This window comes from Apodemus sylvaticus, chromosome 2 (genome assembly GCF_947179515.1).
Source record: "Apodemus sylvaticus chromosome 2, mApoSyl1.1, whole genome shotgun sequence".
NCBI lineage: Eukaryota > Metazoa > Chordata > Mammalia > Rodentia > Muridae > Apodemus > Apodemus sylvaticus.
Genome location: NC_067473.1, coordinates 187,974,157 through 187,986,602, shown reverse-complemented (window position 1 = coordinate 187,986,602; position 12,446 = coordinate 187,974,157). Strand labels below are relative to the sequence as shown.

Sequence of the window (12,446 nt, the reverse complement as noted above, 5' to 3'; positions counted from 1 at the left end):
TGCATCGATATTCATAAGGGAAACTGGCCTGAAATTCTCTTTCTTATTTGGATCTTTGTGTGGTTTTGGTATAAGCGTAATTGTGGCTTTGTAGAAGGAGTTGGGTAGTGTTCCTTCTGTGTCTATTTGGTGGAATAGTTTGAAGAGTACTGGTGTTAAGTCTTCTTTGAAGGTCTGATAGAATTCTGCACTAAAACCATCTGGTCCTGTGCTTTTTTTTGGTTGGAAGGCTATCTATGACCCCTTCTATTTCTTTAGGGGTTATGGGTCTGTTTAGATGATCTATTTGATCCTGATTTAATTTTGGTATTGGTATCTGTCTAAGAAATTGTCCATTTCCTCCAGATTCTTCAGTTGTGTTGAGTACAGGCTTTTGTAGTAGGATCTGATGATTTTTTGAATTTCCTTAGTTTATAATTTTCTTAATTTGGATACTGTCTCTGTGCCCTTTGGTTAGTCTGGGTAAGGGTTTATCTATCTTGTTGATTTTTTTCAAAGAACCAGCTCCTGGTTTTGTTGATTCTTTGTATGGTTCTCTTAGTTTCTACTTGATTGATTTCAGCCCTAAGTTTGATGATTTCCTGTCTTCTTCTCCTCCTGGGTGAATTAGCTTCTTTTTGTTCCAGGGCTTTCAGTTGTTCCATTAATCTTCTAGTGTATACTCTCTCCAATTTCTTTTTGGAGGCACTCAAAGCTATGAGTTTTCCTCTTAGCACTGCTTTCATTGTGTCCCATAGATTTGGGTATGATGTGCCTTTATTTTTGTTAAATTCTAAAAAATGTTTGATTTCTTTCTTTATTTCTTCCTTGACCAAGATATCATTGAGTAGAGTATTGTTTAGTTTCCATGTGTATGTGGACTTTCTGTTATTTTTATTGTTATTAAAGACCACTTTTACTCTATAGTGATCTGATAGGAGGCATGGGATTATTTCAATATTCTTATATTTATTGAGGTCTGTCTTGATCATATAGGACCAACTATATGATCGATTTTGGAGAAGGTACCATGAGGTGCTGAGAAAAAGGTATATTCTTTTGCTTTGGGATGAAAAGTTCTATATATATCTGTTAAATCCAATTGGTCCAAAGCTTCAATTAGTTTCACTGTCTCCCTGTTTAGTTTCTGTTTTCCTGATTGGCCCATTGATGAGAGTGGAGTGTTGAAGTCACCCACAATTATTGTGTTAGGTGCAATGTATGCTTTGAGCTTTAGTAAATTTTCTTTTATGAATGAGGGCGCCCTTGTATTTGGAGCATAGATGTTCAGGATTGAGATTTCTTGTTGGATTTTTCCTTTGACCAGCAAGAAGTGTCCTTCCGTGTCTCTTTTTACGACATTAGGTTGAAAGTCAATTTTATCTGATATTAGAATGGCTACTCTGGCTTGTTTTCTGAGACCATTTGCTTGTAGAATTGTCTTCCACCTCTTTACTCTAAGGTAGTGTTTGTCTTTGACACTGAGGTGTGTTTCTTGTATGCAGCAAAATGCAGGGTCCTGTTTACATAACCAGTCTATGTCTTTTTATTGGGGAATTGAGACCATTGATATTAAGAGATATTAAGGAGTAGTGGTTATTGCTTCCTATCATTTTTGATGCTAATTTTATACTCTTGTGGTTATCTTCTTTTGGGTTTGATGAAAGAAGTTTAATATCCTGCTTTTTCCAGGGTATAGTTGCCCTCGTTGTAATCGTGTTTTCCCACTATTATCCTTTGTAGGTCTGGGTTTGTGGAAAGATATTGTGTAAATTTGTTTTTGTCATGGAATATCTTGGTTTCTCCATCTATAGTAATTGAGAGTTTCACCTGGTATAGTAGTCTTGGCTGGCATTTATGTTCTCTTAGAGTCTGCATGAGCTCTGCCCAGGATCTTCTAGCTTTCATGGTCTCTGGTGAGAAGTCTGGTGTAATTCTGATAGGTCTTCCTTTATATGTTACTTGCCCTTTCTCTCTTACTGCCCTAAGTATTCTTTCTTTGTTTAGTACATTTGGGGTTTTGATTATTATGTGATGGGAAATATTTCTGTTCTGGTCCAGAACAGAAATACCTCCCTATTTGGAGGTATTTGGAGGTATTTGGAACTATTTGGAGTTCTGTAGGCTTCTTGTATATTCATGGGCATCTCTCTCTTTAGGTTAGGGAAGTTTTCTTCCATAATTTTGTTGAAGATATTTGCTGGCCCTTTAAGTTGTAAATCTTCACTCTCATCAATGCCTATAATCCTTAGGTTTGGCTTTCTCATTGTGTCCTGGATTTCCTGGATGTTTTGGGTTACAAGCTTTTTGCATTTTGCATTTTCTTTGACTGTTGAGTCCATGGTTTCTATGGTATCTTCGGCATCTGAGATTCTTTCTTTTATCTCTTGTATTCTGTTGTTGATATTTGCATCTATGGCCCCTGATTTCTTTCCAAGGTTTTCTATCTCCAAAGTTGTTTCCCTTTGTGCTTTCTTAGTTATTTCTACTTCTGTTTTTAGATCCTGGAAATTTTTGCTCAGTTCCTTCACTTGCTTGTTTGTGTTTTCCTGCAATTCTTTGAGAGATTTTTGTGTTTCCTCTTTCATGACTTCTGCCTGTCGATTAAAGTTCTCCTGTATTTCTATAAATGATTTTTTGCATTTCCTCCTTATTCTGACCCATATTCTCCTGAATTTCTTTAAGTGATTTTTGTGTTTCCCTTGTAAGGGCTTCAAGCTTTTGATCGTTTTTCTCCTGAATTTCTTTAAGAGATTTATTTATGTCCTTCATGTATTCCTCTAACAGCATCCTTACCAGTGATTTTAAATCCAACTCTTGTTTTTCTGGTGTGTTGGGGTATCCAGAACTTGCTGTTGTTGGAGAATTAGGTTCAGATGCTGCCATAATGCCTTGGTTTCTGTTAGTCACATTCCTATGTTTGCCTTTAGCCATCTAATTCTTACTGGTGTTAGCTGGTCTTATTGTCACTGGCTGGTGCTTCAACCTACTGTGGACCTTTAAGGCTATTTCGGCGGACACTGGATGACTGGGTTTCCTCTGGCACAGATCGCTGATATGCTGTCTTCCTCTTTTGTGCCTTTGGAGCCCTGCTCAGTCTTGCCTCAAGCAATGTTGTACTTGGGTTTTCAAGGTGAACCAGGTGTTCCCAGACTGCTCTGTCATGGAGCAAAGATGGTGGGGGGTGGGAAGGGGAGGGTGTCACTCCCTCTGTTGATTCTCACATAGGACACAGGCCCCACAACCGGCGGGCTGGCAGATGAACCACCTATGTGCTCAGGTTCTGGGCACAGGCAGATCCCTGGCAGTTTGCACCCCCAGAGATCTTAAGCTAGTGATCTGCCTTTTTGTTACCAATCTCCTTTCTTTTCTTTTTATTGAATATATTCTTCATTTATATTTCAAAGGTTATACCCTTCCCCAGTTTCTCCCCTCCCCCAAAACCCCCCAACCCATCCTCCCACACCCTGCCTCCAAGAATATGTTTCTTTACCCAACCCACTCCCACAACCCCCATGTGATTTCCTCACACTGGGGCCTCTGTTGAGCCTTCAAAGGACCAAGTATTTTTCCTCCCACTGGTGCCTGACAAGGCATTCCACTACTACTCTTTTGGCTGGAACCATGTGTACCCCTTGGTTGATGGTTTAGTCCATGGGAGCCCTGGGGTGTCTGGTTGGCAGACATCATCATTCTTGCCATGAGGCTGCAACCCTACCTTTTCCAGTCTGCTCTCCAACTCCTCCATTGTGAACCCCATACTCAGTCTGATGGTTGGCTGCAAGTATTTGCCTCTGTATCTGTAAGGCTCTGGCAGGGCCCCTCCAAAAGACAACCATGACAGGCTCCTCTTGGTACATACTTCTGGTCATCCATTGTAGTTTTGGGGTTTGGTGACTGTTTATAGGATGAATCCCCAGGTAGGATAGTCTCTGGGTGGCCTTTCCTTCAGTCTCTGCTCTACACTTTGTCTCCATAGATGTTCCTGTGAATATTTTGTTCCCTTTCTCAGAGGAATCAAAGCACCCCCACTTTGGTTTTCCTTATTCTTGAGCTTCTTGTGGTCTGTGAATTGTAACATGTTTATTTTTAGCTTTTGGGCTAACATCCATTTGTCAGTGAGTACATACCATGTGTCTTCTTCTGTGATTGTTACCTCACTCAGGATGACACTTTCTAGTTCCATCCATTTGCCTAAGAATTTCATGAATTCATTGTTTTTAGTAGCTGAATAGTACTCCATTGTGTATATATACCACAATTTCTGTATCCATCCCTCTGTTGAAGGACATCTGGGTTCTTCCTATTTTCTGGCTATTATACATAAGGCTGCTATGAACATAGTGGAGCATGTATCCTTATTACATGTTGGAGTGTCTCCTGGTATATTCCCAGGAGTGGTATAGCTGAGTCTTCAGGAAGTACTATGTCTAATTTTCTGAGGAACTGCCAAACTGATTTCCAGAGTGATTTTACCAGTTTGCAATCCCACAAACAATGGAGAAGTACTCCTCTTTCTCTACATCCTCTCCAGTATCTGCTGTCCCCTGAGTTTTTCATCTTAGCCATTCTGGCTGGTGTAAGGTGGAATATCAGGGTTGTTTTGATTTACATTTACCTGATAACTAAGGATGCTGAACATTTCTTTAGGTGCTTCAGAACCATTCAAGTTTCCTCAGTTGAAAATTCCATGTTTAGCCCTGTACCCCATTTTTAATAGAGTCATTTGACACTCTGGAGTCTAACTACTTGAGTTCTTTATATACATTGGATATTAGCCCTCTCTCAGATGTAGGTTTGGTAAATATCTTTTCCCAATTTGTTGGTTGCCATTTTGTCCTATTGACAGTGTCCTTTGCCTTACAGAAGCTTTGCAGTTTTATGAGGTCCCATTTGTTGATTATTGTTTGTAGAGCATAAGCCATTGGTGTTCTATTCAGGAAAATTTCACCTGTGCCCAGGTGTTCAAGATTCTTCACCACGTTCTCCTCTATAAGCTTCAATGTATCTGGTTTTATGTGGAGGTCCTTGATCCACTTGGACTTGAACTTTGTACAAGGAGATAAGAATGTCTCTATTTGCATTTTTATGCATGCTGACCTCCAATTGATCCAGCACCATTTGTTAAAAATGCTTTATTCCACTGCAAGTTTTTAGCTCCTTTGTCAAATATCAAGTGACCATAGCTGTGTGGGTTCATATCTGGGTCTTCAATTCTATTCCATTGATCTTCCTACCTGTCTCTGTACCAATACCATACAATTTCCATCACCATTGCTCTGTAGTAGATTTTGAGGTCAAGTATGGTGATCCTCCCAGTACATCTTTTGCTTTGGAGAACAGTTTTTGATATCCTGGGTTTTTTGCTTTTCCAAATGAATTTGCATATTGCTCTTTCTAGCTCTATGAAGAATTGATTTGGAATTTTGATGGGGATTGCATTGAATCTGTATATTGGTTTTGGCAAGATGAACATTTTACAATATTAATCCTTCCAATCCATGAGCATGGGCTATCCTTCCACCTTCTGAGATCTTCTACGATTTCTTTCTTCAGAGGCTTGAAGTTCTTATCATACAGATCTTTCACTTGTTTAGTTAGAGTTACACCAAGGTATGTAATATTATTTGTGACTGTTGTGATGGGTGTCATTTCCCTAATTTCTTTCTCAGCCTGTTTATCATTTGAGTAGAGAAAGGATACCGATTTGTTTGAGTTAATTTTATATTCAGCCACTTTGCTGAATTTATTAGCTTTAGGAGCTCTCTGGTGGAAATTTTTTGGGTGACTTAAATATACTATCATATCATTTGCAAATAGTGATATTTTTACTTCCTCCCTTCCAATTTGCATACCTTTGATGTCCTTTTGTTGTTTAATTGCTCTGATTAGGACTTCGAGTACTATATTAAATAGATAGGGAGAGGGGGCAGCCTTGTCTGGTCCCAGATTTTAGTGGGATTGCTTCAATTTCTCTCCATTTAGTTTGATGTTAGCTACTGGTTTACAGTATATTGCTTTCACTATGTTTAGGTATGGGCCTTGAATTCCTGATCTGTCCAAGACATTTATCATGACAAGATGCTGAACTTTGTCAAAAGCTTTTTCAGCATCTAATGAAATGACCATGTGGTTTTTTTCTTTGAGTTTGTTTATAGTGTATTACATTGATGGATTTCCATATATTGAACCATTCCTGCATTCCTGGGATGAAGCCTACTTGATCATGGTGAATGATTATTTTGATGCATTCTTAGATTCAGTTGGCCAGAATATTGTTGAGAATTTTTGCATCAATGTTCATAAGGGAAATTGGTCTGAAGTTCTATTTCCTTCTTTGGTTTAGGTATAAGTGTTATTGTGGCTTTAAAGAATGAATTGGGTAGTGTTCCTTGAGTTTCTATTTTGTGGAATAGTTTGAAGAGTAAAGGCATTAGCTCTTCTTTGAAGATCTGATAGAATTCTCCACTAAACCCATCTGGTCCTGGGATTTTTTGTTGTTGTTGTTGTTGGGTGACTATTAACAACTGCTTCTATTTCCTCAGGACTTACGGGACTCTTTAGATGGTTTATCTGATCCTTTTTTAATGTTGGCACCTGGTATGTATCTAGAAAATTGTCCATTTCATCCAGATGTTCCAGTTTTGTTGAGTATAAGCTCTTGCAATAGGATCTGATGATTTTTTTTTTGAATTTCCACAGTTTCTGTTGTTATGTCTCCCTTTTCATTTCTGATTTTATTAATTTGGGTAGTGCCTCCAAGCCATCTGATTAGTCTAGCTAAGGATTTATTTATCTTTTTGATTTTCTCAAAGAATCAGCTCCTGGTTTGTTGACTCCTTGTATGGTTCTTTTTGTTTTTGGTTGATTTCATCTGAGTTTGATTATTTCCTGCCTTCTACTCCTCTTGGGTATATTTGCTTCTTTTTGTTCTAGAGTGTTCAGGTGCACAGTCAAGCTGCTAGTGTAAGTTCTCTCCTATTTCTTTTTGGAGGCACTTAGAGCTATGAATTTTCATCTTAGCACTGCTTTCATTGAGTCCCATATGTTTTGGTATGATTTGTTCTCATTTTCATTAAATTCTAAAAGTCTTTAATTTCTTTCTTTATTCATTACTTGACCATGCTATCATTGAGTAGAGCATTGTTCAGCATCCATGTGTATGTGTGTTTTCTGTTGTTTTTGTCACCTTAGGCTGTGGTGATCTGATAGGGTGCACAGAATTATTTCAATATTTCTGTATCTGTTGAGGACTGTTTTGTGACCAATTATATGGTCAGTTTTAGAGATGGTACCATGAGGTGCTGAGAAGAAGGTATATTCTTTTGCTTGAGGATGGAATGTTCTATAACTATCTGTTAGATCCATTTGGTCTATTACTTTAGTTAGTTTCACTGTGTATCTGCTTAGTTTCTGTTTCCATGATTTGTCCATTGTAGAGAGTGGGTGTTGAAGTCTCCCACTACAATTATGTGGGGTGCAATGTGTGTTTTGAGCTTTAGTAAAGTATCTTTTTATGAATGTGGGTGCCCTTGCATTTGGAGCATAGATGTTCAGAACTGAGAGTTCATCTTTGTAGATTTTTCCTTTGTAAGTATGAAGTACCCTGCCTTATCTTTATTAACATCTTTTGGTTGAAAGTCAATTTTATCTCATATATGTATGGCCACTCCAGCTTGTTTATTGGGACCATTTGCTTGGAAAATTGTTTTCCAACCTTTGACTCTGAGGTAATGAATTTCTTTGCCATCGAGTGAGTTTCTTGTATGCAGCAAAATGTTGGGTCCTGTTTATGTATCCAGCCTGTTAATCTATGTCTTTTTATTGGGGGAATTGAGACCAATGATGTTAAGAGATATTAAGGAACAGCGGTTGTTGATTCCTGTTATTTTCATGGTTGGAGGTGGAATTCTGTTTCTGTTGCTATCTTCTTTTAGGTTTGTTGAAAGATGATTACTTTACTGCTTTTTCTAGGGTGTAGTTTCCTGCCTTGTGTTGGTATTATTCTTTGATCATACCTTTGATAATCCTTTGTGTTGTTCATTATCCTTTGAAGTGCTTGGTTTGTGGAAAGATATTGTATAAATTTGGTTTTGTCATAGAATATCTTGTTTTCTCCATCTATGGTAATTGAGAGTTTTGCTGGGTATAATAGCCTGGGCTGACATTTATGTTCTCTTAGGGTCTGTATGACATTTGCTCAGGATCTTCTAGCCTTCATAGTTTCTGGTGAGATGTCTGGTGTAATTCTGATAAGTCTGCCTTAATATATTACATGACTTTTCTCCCTTACTGCTTTTAATATTCTTTGTTTAGTGCATTTGGTGTTTTGATTATTATGTGTTGGGGGGTGTTTCTGTTCTGGTCCAGTCTGTTTGGAGTTCTGAAGGCTTCTTGTATGTTCATGGGAATCTCTTTCTTTAGGTTAGGGAAGTTTTCTTCTATAATTTTGTTGAAGATATAAAAATATGGAACACTTCACAAATTTGCATGCTATTCTTGTGCAGGTGCCATGCTAATCTTCCCTGTATCATTCAAATTTTAGTATATGTGCTATCTAAGAGTGCACACTGCCCTCCCTTCAATCATAATCTGAAACTAAGTTTAATTTCTTAGGTCATAGGGGACCTGTATACTTTGCAGTATCTGGCAATTTTTTATTATTCAAGTTTTATTTCCCCCAAACATAATGACTGTTCTGAACCATAATTTCTGTTATTCATGTTTTATTTCTCAAAATATAATGCCACTTCACAAAAGAACTAATGTCTATGACATGCTACTCTGTGAAACCTACATTCTGTATCAATTGACATAGAGTGACAACAGAAGAAATCATGATGGGGGGGGGAGGGATGTAGCTGTGACTTGTCACAGGATGTTGTGGTTTTCATGTTTGGAAGTTATATAATTTTCTGGCTCAGGGTGGGAGTGGGGTATTGCAGCTAAGCTTCTGAATATACTTTTTGGCCCTGATTGATCAGTAGTTGACCTGATTACAATAATTTCTTATCATTTGCAATGTCCTGTGTGTGAGTTGTGTTAGACCTCAGTTACCTCATAATATGAAGGCTTTACCACTTTGTTGATATTCATAGAATTTCTCTCTACTATTAATAGTTTTTCATAATGATGAAGACTATAGAGGTGTGTAGGAGCTTCACCATTCTAAGTACATTCACAAAGTTTCTCTGTAGTTCAAATTCTTACATGATGAAGAAGACTGGAGTATGAAAAGGGTTTATCATATATACTATGATATATATGATATGAAAACCTAATATACTCACAGGTTTTCTGTCTTAGCATTTCCATTGCTAGGAATAGATTTCATGAACAAGGCAATAATTTAATAGGGCCTGACTTACAGTTTCAGAGGTTTAATTACTTTTATCATAGCAGGAAGCATGGCAGTCATGGAGGCAAACATGATGCTGAAGAAGGAGCTGAGAGTTCTGGATCTTGATCCAAAGGCAGCCAAGAAGAAAATGTCTTGTAGGGATCAAATCCCACCAATACAGTGATGCACTTCCCCCAACAAGGCTATACCTCCTTATAGTGCTATTTCCTGGGACAAACATATTCAAACTACCACATTCTACTCAATGGCTCCCATATGATTATACAAACACATGGGTGTATCAGGACAACATTTAACTATAGCATAATGCAAAATATGAAAGCTTCAAGTTAAAAAAGTCCTTATCATTTATAGCAATCTCAAAAATTATAAAAATCCAAAGTTCAGCTTCTGAGATTCATCCAAACATCTATCTGCAATCCTTTATATTTTCAAAAGGAAGTAGTACCTCATATACCTCCAAATTCACAGAATGTATTACACCATCCTTATCTCTGGAACACAGATTATTTGTTCTCTCAAAGAAAAAAAAACTCACCAGAAAATTTCACCTCAGTGATGCTGATTTCTTCTACATCACCACTAATTTTTAGCTATAGCTAACCAACATCAATTGTCTCAGTAGTCCTTTCTATTTTTCCTGTAAAGCCAGAGTCACATGAACAAAGCTGCTGAGTTCTGCTACTTGCTGGGGCTGGACCATTGCCATTTCTATTACATTATAACCAGCTTTCTATTTTTCAACAACTTCATGGCATAAACTTGGTTGTCATGGAATTTGATCTGTAGATTAACCTTAAACTCAGATATCTACATGGCTCTGTCTCCTGAATGCTAGCATAAAAACTGTATAACACTTTGCCTATAACTAAGTTCATCTTGACCTAAATCTTATTTTGTACCAGAATGATTTGAACCAAAAATATGCCTGACTTTCATATCTGGGTTTAAGGCATGCACAACCATTCCTGAACCTAAGTATTTCCTTTTACATCTTAAATTAAAATCCCAGAATAGTAATCACAATCCATCCCTTGACATATACTTGTATCTCAGTATGTAAACATGAAAACAATAACCAGGTAATAACAATCCCTAACATGATACAGTTCTCCTTCAACTGCAAATCCAGAAGTTTAGGTGGATAGAATCTTGCCCTAATGCCTCCATTCTTTTAATACCATTTAATATCCTCAATCACAGGACCTGGCGTCCTTCAACTTCCCAGTGAGTTTTTTTCTTTGAATCTTACATTTTATAGTTTTCTAAGATTATTATGCTTCATCAAAACAATCATCATGAGAGGAGTAAACACAGGCCAAAGTCTATGCTGGACATTTCTGAGACTTCTTTTGTCAATGCAATTAATATAAACCTCTTTACCTTAGCTCCAAGGACAGTCTTCAGACAAGTACAAAGAGCATCATCATTCTTAAGCAAAAATCATAAAAAAAAACCCATATGCATAGTTCAAATCACCCCACAGTACTTATGTGTTCCAAATTCCTCTTACAGTGGCCAATTAATTTCCATTTAATGAATATACACATTCAAAGTCTAAAAATCAACATAGCTTCAAACAAAAACCTGGCCTGGCCTATCATAACAATATTTAACTCTGGGGTATCAATTTCTGTCTAAGATAGAATTTCCATTGCTGAGAAGAGACACTATGACCAAGACAATCATTTAAAGGCAAATCTTTAATTGGGTCTGGCTTACAGTTTCAAATGTTTAGTCCATTGCCATCATAGCTGGAAGCATGGCAGCATGCAGGCAGCCATGATGCTAGAGAAGGAGCTGAGAGTTCTGCATCTTCATGAGAAGGCAGCCAGGAAAAGAGTGTCATCCAGCCAAGCAGTAGGAGGGGCTGTTTGTCCTGGCCAGAGCTCCAAAGACCATGACCATAGTAATTCACTTCCTTCAAAACAATAACATCTACTCCTACAAGGGCACACCTCCTCATAGTGCCACTTAATAGGGCCAAGCATATTCAAAACACCACAGTTTATTTCTACTATGAATTCTTTCAGGCATTTAAATATGATTAGGACATGGAAAGACTTTAAAACATTAATTATATTGATTAAGGTTTTTCTCTAGTATGTGTTCTTTTATATATTCAAAACTACTGTGGCATATAAAGAATTTTCCAACTTGAGGATATTTACAAGATTTGTGTTCTTTTATGACTTTGGAGACTATAGTGATATGCATAGGCTTATCATTATAAGCCTATTACATTAATTACATTAATTACATTCATAAGATTTCTCTAAGGTATGTGTTCCTTTAAGTATTTAGAGAGTACACTGACATGCAAAGGCTTTACCACATTTATTACAATCATAGAGCTTCTCTCACTATGTGTTCATTAATGTATTTGGAGATGACTGTGATATGCAATGGCTTTATCACATTGATTATGGTTCAAAAGGTTTCTCTCATGCATGTTTTCTTTTGTGTGATGAGTTTGTCCCGGAAAGGGTTTACCTCATTCATTACATTCATGCAGTTTCTCTACAGTATGTGTTCTTTTATGTATGCAGAGATGACCGTGACATGCAAGAGCTTAATAAGCTGATTACATTCATATGGTACTCTCTTCAATGTGTTCTATTATATAGTTGCAAATGACAGTGAATTGCCAATGTTTTACCACATTGATTACATTAATAAGGGTTTTCTCCAATGTGATTTCTTTTGTGTATGTGTAAAGAACTGACACACAAAGGCTTTACCACATTGATAACATTCATGTGGTTTTGCTCTTATATGTGATCTTTTATGTCATTGTATATGACTATGACTGGCAAATGCTTTACAACACTGATTTCATCCATAAGGCTTCTCTTCTCTCTTTGTGTGGGTTTTTTATAACAATGGAAACTATGAAGTTGTGAAAAGTCTTTAAAACATCAATTATATTCATGAGGTTTCTTTCTAGTATAGAATCTTTTATGTTGGGAGATCAGTAGGACATGCAAACACTTTAGCACATTGATTACATTATTAAAGTTTCTCACCTGTATGTCTTTTTTAATGATATTGGAGAGTACTATTACATGAAAATGCTTTACCGCATTGATTACATTCATAAGGTTTT

At 37.1% G+C, this 12,446-nt stretch overlaps 1 non-coding gene across 1 annotated transcript; it reads right to left on the bottom strand.

The window, feature by feature from the left end:
• Positions 1 to 8,441: 8,441 nt before the first annotated feature.
• LOC127679467 (U6 spliceosomal RNA) lies at positions 8,442 to 8,548 on the bottom strand. Its single transcript, XR_007976778.1, has one exon. It is a non-coding gene; the product is annotated as a U6 spliceosomal RNA (small nuclear RNA).
• Between the last annotated feature and the right edge of the window lie 3,898 nt (positions 8,549 to 12,446).